A 7,265-nucleotide genomic window follows, 5' to 3' on the forward strand; every position below is an offset into this window, starting at 1 on the left:
GTAACACGAGAAAATTACTTCTACGAGGTTTTATTTACTGATGTGGAGTAAAAATGGCGTGTTACACCAGCAGTATAAGACCGTTAGACTGGTAAACTGACGTACAGACTAACTGACGCTCTTAAATAAGCGAGGAAAGAGGCCGTGCTGAGAATGATATCACACCCTTTGTTTTTGTCAATGAAACTCATTAAAATGAGTCATCTTATAACAATATAGAAATATACATTCCGATTTAAAGGGGGGTGTAAAGAAAAAGGGGATGGGGGCTTTAACAAACATTGAACAGTGTGTGTCCTTTCTCAATAGGAGTTGTGAGTCATTGAAACATTTGAAGGAAAAAAAAAATAAAACACAAGGTAGAACGATAGAAAAAAACCACTGGATATATACATATACATGACAACTCTCGCCATTAGTACCACCTGACCACTGATGAGACACAATAGTGTCGAAACACGTGTCTGGTCTAGGTATAAATACAATTATGGTCCTCCTCAGGACTAGATTACCTTGCGATACGTCCCCCACAAAGGGACTTTGCTCTGTAAATCTCGGTCCACCTTGAGGAGGGTCTGATGCTCCCAATAGGCTGTCTGTGAAGGGATACATATTTCTATCTCTTTCTCTGCTGAGAGATTTTAACAAATCTCGGAAGAAAGTCTCTGCTGACTTTCAATTGTTTCTTTCACAATTTCTGATGTTTTATATATATATATATAACAACATCAAGAAAAATAAAAGCCATAAAAAGAATTTCAAGTGCCAGCCCAAATTTTCGACCTGTTGCCAGGCCTTCCTCAAGGGCGTGTTACTAATATACAATAATATAAACGTGTTACAATAATATAAGCGTGTGTGTGTTTGGTGTGTGTGTGTGTGTGTGTGTGTGTGTGTGTGTGTGTGTATGTGTGTGTATTATGTGTGTGTGTGTATGTGTGTGTATTATGTGTGTGTGTGTGTGTGTATTATGTGTGTGTGTGTGTGTGCGTGTGTGTGTGTGGTGTGTGTGTGTGTGTGTATGTGTGTGTGTGTGTGTGTGTGTGTGTGTGTGTTAATGTGTGGACGTGTATGTGACAGACAAATGAGAGATAGACAGCTAGACAGAGAACGCCAGAGAAAGAAAGAACGCGCGAGAAACAATATGACGTCATTAATCATCAAACAAAATTCATTACACTGTATGTCACGTGCCGTCATTCCATTCTTTCCATAAGCTTACCATCCCGAAGAAGGCAGTAACGTGCCGAAATATTGATTATAGATATAAACGTATCTAACCTGGTTACTGGTGTGTTTTATTTTTATTTTTATAATATTCCCAACATCGGCATTATTCATGTTTTACTTTAAACGCAATCATTGTTATTTATAGATCACAGGCACTTGATGTAAGTAGGTCACACACGTGTAAATGTTGTGCCCAGTCCTTGTTTTTGTTTCTGTTATTATTTTAGTTAGCAGGTCTAGTTGAGCACGTATTAAGTATCATGTACCCACTACTAGTCATTGTGCATTTTAGTTAATGGACTGATGATGTCATTTGTATGGAGTCGACGCACGTGCGAGGATATGTATGTGTGGGAGGGGGGGGGGGCGCGGGAGATGGAAGCTTGCTGTATGTTATGTAATGTATATATTGTGTGTGATACGTGGAAATGTGATACTATTTATTTGCATGTATGATACAGGTACAAATGTGATAATTGTAGGCTTATACTAGTGATTACTGTGTGTGATACATGAAATGTGATATGAATGCTGTTTTTATATGTTAACTTACTTTCTCCCAAGCGCAAGACAAATTCTTCCATGAAAATTGAAGCCAATAAAATTTGAGTTGAGTTGAGTTGAGTTGAGTTGAGTGTGAACTTCCACACCCAACTGTAGCCATAGTTTGGCAACAACAAAAAACTTCCCTTTCATGTGCGATTGTGCACGTGTGACTGTTACAAGGACGACCGTGTCAAGCAAACAAATGAACAAACGAACGAACGGCCATGATGTCAATCCATTATGAATATCCTGTCATTACCACCACTCCCCCTTCTTGTTCCATAGCCTCTTAAGTCTTAGCATGGCTTTGAATAGAGCCCATTGTCATGATACATTTCTAAAACCTAGGATGAACAATCTTCTCATCTGAAGTTTTCAACATTTCAACTCCTACTGGAACTTTTAACCACTTCTATTGGTAACTGAAAATATCTCGACTTTATCTTCTGGTAAGCCAGCTGCACCAGAACAAAGAAGAAAATTATAAAGAGAGGTATCAAAACACGATTTTCTGGATTTACGGTTACGCCTTCTAGTATGGGCGTGATTGATATAGGGGAAGGGCTCCTAATATGGACCGGCCCATAATATGGACCACCTTCTGTTCTGACAAACTAACGGCGCCAGAGCGCTCAAAAAAGTTTTATTCGCTGTATTTACCCTCTCTGGATAACTTGCACATGTCAAAACAGTTGCAGAAACAGAAATCTCAAAACCGTTAGTTAGTTAGTTAGTTAGCTGTTGCTTTTCGGGTCCAGCGGACCCCACAAGTTAATCATTTCACATTTTTTGATTAAAACAATTCTAATACATAAAATCCGTAACGTCACCCGAAGGCAACAAAAAAGTCAAAGCAAAACCCTATATGTCAAATAACTTAGGTAGTTTTAAAATTCAAATCTTAAAATAAAGACCAGACTCCTTTAAAAACCCAAAAAGGGCTGTAGAGCTGACCTCTGTAAAAATACTTTTCAAGTTCGAGGTGCCAAAATACTTCTCTCGTTGATCATACAGATCAGCACACTCTCAAAACCGTTAGGCTTTTTCTCTTTTTTTCACTTTTGGCAGCGTTCACTCTAAATTTGCCGCCTAAAACGGACTCGTTTCTGTCCACAGCCAAAGCTTTTATCACACAAAAATTGCTATATATGACAGCTAAAACCGTATTTGTTACATTTTAGAAGTGTTGACCCCGAGTTTGTACTGCAAACAAAAAATAATAGCAAAATCTCAAAGTATGTGCGAGTGCCCTAATATGGACCACCTTCAACAAATCGAAGAAAATAAAAGCTAAAGGCTATTTTCATTAACTCATTAAGAAGCTTGCTGGAAATAACCGATAACTAGCCCTCGAGATTTAAAAAAAAAGCAACAAAAAGTCTTCTTTTCGTGGAAGTTGATAATTTCACTTATTTTCACTCTGTTTTTGATAAGCTTCTTTAGTTTCCTGGTGTGCTTCAAATAAGGCTCTCATCAACCCGAAACAGATAAATCTAGAGCATATTTTAATTAGGCTGACTTGTACACTAAGTTGTATCATGTTATTTTAAAATATAGGGGGCTTTTTACAGTGATTCGTGAAGGCCGCTTCACTGGTCCATATTAGGCGCCCAGGCTCCTAATATGGACCCTTTGTGATTGTTTTCTGTATCTAATTTTTGCTGAATGTCTATCAAAGCTATTTCACTCTAATGAGGCCTAACGGTTAACCTAAGAGAGAAGGACTACCAAAATGAAACTTCTTTGCAAGAAAACAAGCTAGTTATCAGCATGAAACAAAAAGTGGTCCATATTAGGAGCCCTTCCCCTAACTCTCTCTCTCTCTCTTTCTCTCTCTCTCTCTCTCTCTCTCTCTCTCTCTCGCTCTCTCTCTCACACATAGACACATACTCACACACGCAAATACACACCGACGCACACACAAGCACACACACGCACACACACACACACACACACACACACACACACACACACACACACACACACACACAGACGCAAACAGAGTCACACACACACACACGCAAACAGTCACACACACACTCACTCACTCTCTCTCTCTCACACACACACACACACACACACACACACACACACACACACACACACACACAGAGACGCACGCACACAAATACATACGTACACCCCCATTCCCCCGCACACACACACACCCTTTCAGAAAGGCAACAACGGCTCAGAGAGAGTGAGACAGTGAAAGAGAGAGTGAGAACACTTTAGACACAAATATACACAGAGAAAGAAATAGTGATAAAGTGATAGAGACCACGCACACACACACACACACACACACAGACACACACACACACACACACACACACACACACATGGACACTGAGTATAGCGTTCGTGGGACACCTCCAGCTTCGCTGGGATAATATGGACCAGCTCAGCTATACAAGCCACACTGTTGTCAGTTATTGTAGACCCTGTGAAGAGAGACATCTAATAACAAACAATAAAACAAGAAAAATGTTCATTCAAAATGAACAGGCGTCCATGTTATTTTGACAAAATGAATATTTTTGTTAAAGAAGCTGGCAAGCACACCCTTTCGAATATAGCGGAAGTAGTTTCGACCCTAAATGCTTAAGTACTTAGGCCTTAAACTTAAGTACGGGTTGATAGAATATTTTAATGTAAGCAGAGATGTCTCTGATATAAGTGCAGTTTATTTTCAAAGTTTGGAGTCGTAGATCATTCTTTTTGGATGCAATGTGACTAGCATGTATCGGAGAAATTTGTTGTTTAATTCTGCAAGCAAATGTGTGTGCTGTTATTGCATTATTTACAAAAAACGCACAGAAAAAAACACTATTTTCGACTACTCACTGCGGAGCAGAGCGTGCAATATACGCTCTGCTGCAGAGTTATCCCACGTGCGGTTAGATAGACGCTCATACATGTAAGTACAGTTTATTTTCTAGGTTTGGTATCGTAGATAATTTTTTTTGAATGCAATGTGAAAAACAGGTATTGATACAGTTTGTTGTATAATTTTGCAAGTGAATATTTGTTTATTGGCTGCATGTTTGACAAAAACGTTGTAAAATAAACACTTTTTCGTTGCTTTTATTGTTTGCTTTGATTGCAGCCAAACGACTTGCTCTACGGGGCTGAAAATAAAGTGGAAGACACTTTGAGATATAAGGAATTGGATAGGCCATCATACGAGAAGGTGTAGAAATCTGCATGCTGGCAGTTTTAAAGTGTTACAGCGACATCAGAAAGCTCTAAAAGCTTTTTTTTTTTTTAAATGCATGATTTTCATAGTTTGTCACTTTAGACAATTTTTGTAATAATTAATTTGATCGGAAAAAAATAGTGTAATATACAAATAAGAAAATTTTTGAATCACATTTTTGCTATCCTTGATGAGAAGCGAGTTGAAATGTGCCTAAATAAAGTCACACCTTAACATTTTTTAGTTTTTGCCCACTAAGGCATTTGCAACATAAAATTTCAGTATTTTTTAAGTTTTTACCCCCCCCCCCCCCCAAATGACATGTTTTAACAATTTGAAGTTTTTGTCTAAACATGAAATGACATTCTAAGATCTGAAAGCTTTTTTTTTTTTTTTTAATGCAACGTCATGAATAATATTTTCAATTTTTTGCATTAAAGAAGCTGGCAAGCACACCCTTTCGAATATAGCGGAAGTAGATTCGACCCTAAATGCTTAAGTACTTAGGCCTTAAACTGAAGTACGTGTTGACAGAATATTTTAATATAAGTGCAGTTTATATTTCAAAGTTTGGAGTCGTAGATCATTCTTTTTGGATGCAAAATGACTAACATGTATCAGTGAAATTTGTTGTTTAATTCTGCAAGCAAATGTGTGTGCTGTTATTGCATTATTGGAAAAAAAACGCACAGAAAAAACACTATTTTTGACGAATCACTGCAGTTATCCCAGGTGCGGTTAGATAGACGCGCATACATGTAAGTACAGTTTATTTTCTAGGTTTGGTATCGTAGATAATTTTTTTGGAATGCAATGTGACAAACATGTATTGATACAGTTTGTTGTATAATTTTGCAAGTGAATATGTGTTTATTGGCTGCATGTTTCACTAAAACGCAGTAAAATAAAAACTTTTTCGTTGCTTTTGTTGTTTCCTTTGATTGCAGCCAAATGACTGAAAATTAAGTGGAAGACACTTTGAGATATAAGGAATCGGATAGGCCATGACACGAGAAGGTGTAGAAATCTGCTTGCAGACAGCTTTAACATGACATCACATATTGATATATTTTTTAAGTTTTTGCATATTACCCCATTTTTGAGGTCACGTTTTAACTTTGGTTAAGTGTTTGCCCACAACTGACATTAGATTACATTTAAACATTTTACATTATTTTTCTAGCACATGTTCATGTTAGTCTGCGCCATCCATTGATCACAGAACATCCACATAGGAAGAAAAGGTGTTTGACTACTGAAATAAAAATGTTTAGAGAAATGTAGAAAGAGGTGAACAAAATGCAAGATGATTTGGTATGGAATTTAGTTGTATACGTGAATGAGGTGTGAAACGTATGCAGAAAGGAAGATGTTTATTTGCGATGAAAGAAAATAGATATAACAAGTCGCGTAAGGCGAAAATACAATATTTAGTCAAGTAGCTGTCGAACTCACAGAATGAAACTGTCGGAACGCAATGCCATTTTTCAGCAAGACCGTATACTCGTAGCATCGTCAGTCCACCGCTCATGGCAAAGGCAGTGAAATTGACAAGAAGAGCGGGGTAGTAGTTGCGCTAAGAAGGATAGCACGCTTTTCTGTACCTCTCTTTGTTTTAACTTTCTGAGCGTGTTTTTAATCCAAACATATCACATCTATATGTTTTTGGAATCAGGAACCGACAAGGAATAAGATGAAAGTGTTTTTAAATTGATTTCGACAATTTAATTTTGATAATAATTTTTATATATTTAATTTTCAGAGCTTGTTTTTAATCCGAATATAACATATTTATATGTTTTTGGAATCAGCAAATGATGGAGAATAAAATAAACGTAAATTTGGATCGTTTTATAAATTTTCATTTTTTTTTACAATTTTCAGATTTTTAATGACCAAAGTCATTAATTAATTTTTAAGCCACCAAGCTGAAATGCAATACCGAAGTCCGGGCTTCGTCGAAGATTACTTGACCAAAATTTCAACCAATTTGGTTGAAAAATGAGGGCGTGACAGTGCCGCCTCAACTTTCACGAAAAGCCGGATATGACGTCATCAAAGACATTTATCAAAAAAATGAAGAAAACGTTCGGGGATTTCATACCCAGGAACTCTCATGTCAAATTTCATAAAGATCGGTCCAGTAGTTTGGTCTGAATCGCTCTACACACACACACACACACACACACACACACACACTGACACACACACGCACATACACCACGACCCTCGTTTCGATTCCCCCTCGATGTTAAAATATTTAGTCAAAACTTGACTAAATATAATAACT

General features: G+C 37.4%; 1 long non-coding RNA gene across 1 annotated transcript in view; it reads left to right on the plus strand.

The window, feature by feature from the left end:
• Positions 1-7,265, plus strand: part of LOC138948433 (uncharacterized) — a 179,115-nt gene that overhangs the window by 24,321 nt on the left and 147,529 nt on the right. The window lies entirely within an intron of this gene.

The sequence above is a fragment of the Littorina saxatilis genome, linkage group LG15 (genome assembly GCF_037325665.1).
Source record: "Littorina saxatilis isolate snail1 linkage group LG15, US_GU_Lsax_2.0, whole genome shotgun sequence".
NCBI classification, from domain to species: Eukaryota; Metazoa; Mollusca; class Gastropoda; order Littorinimorpha; family Littorinidae; genus Littorina; species Littorina saxatilis.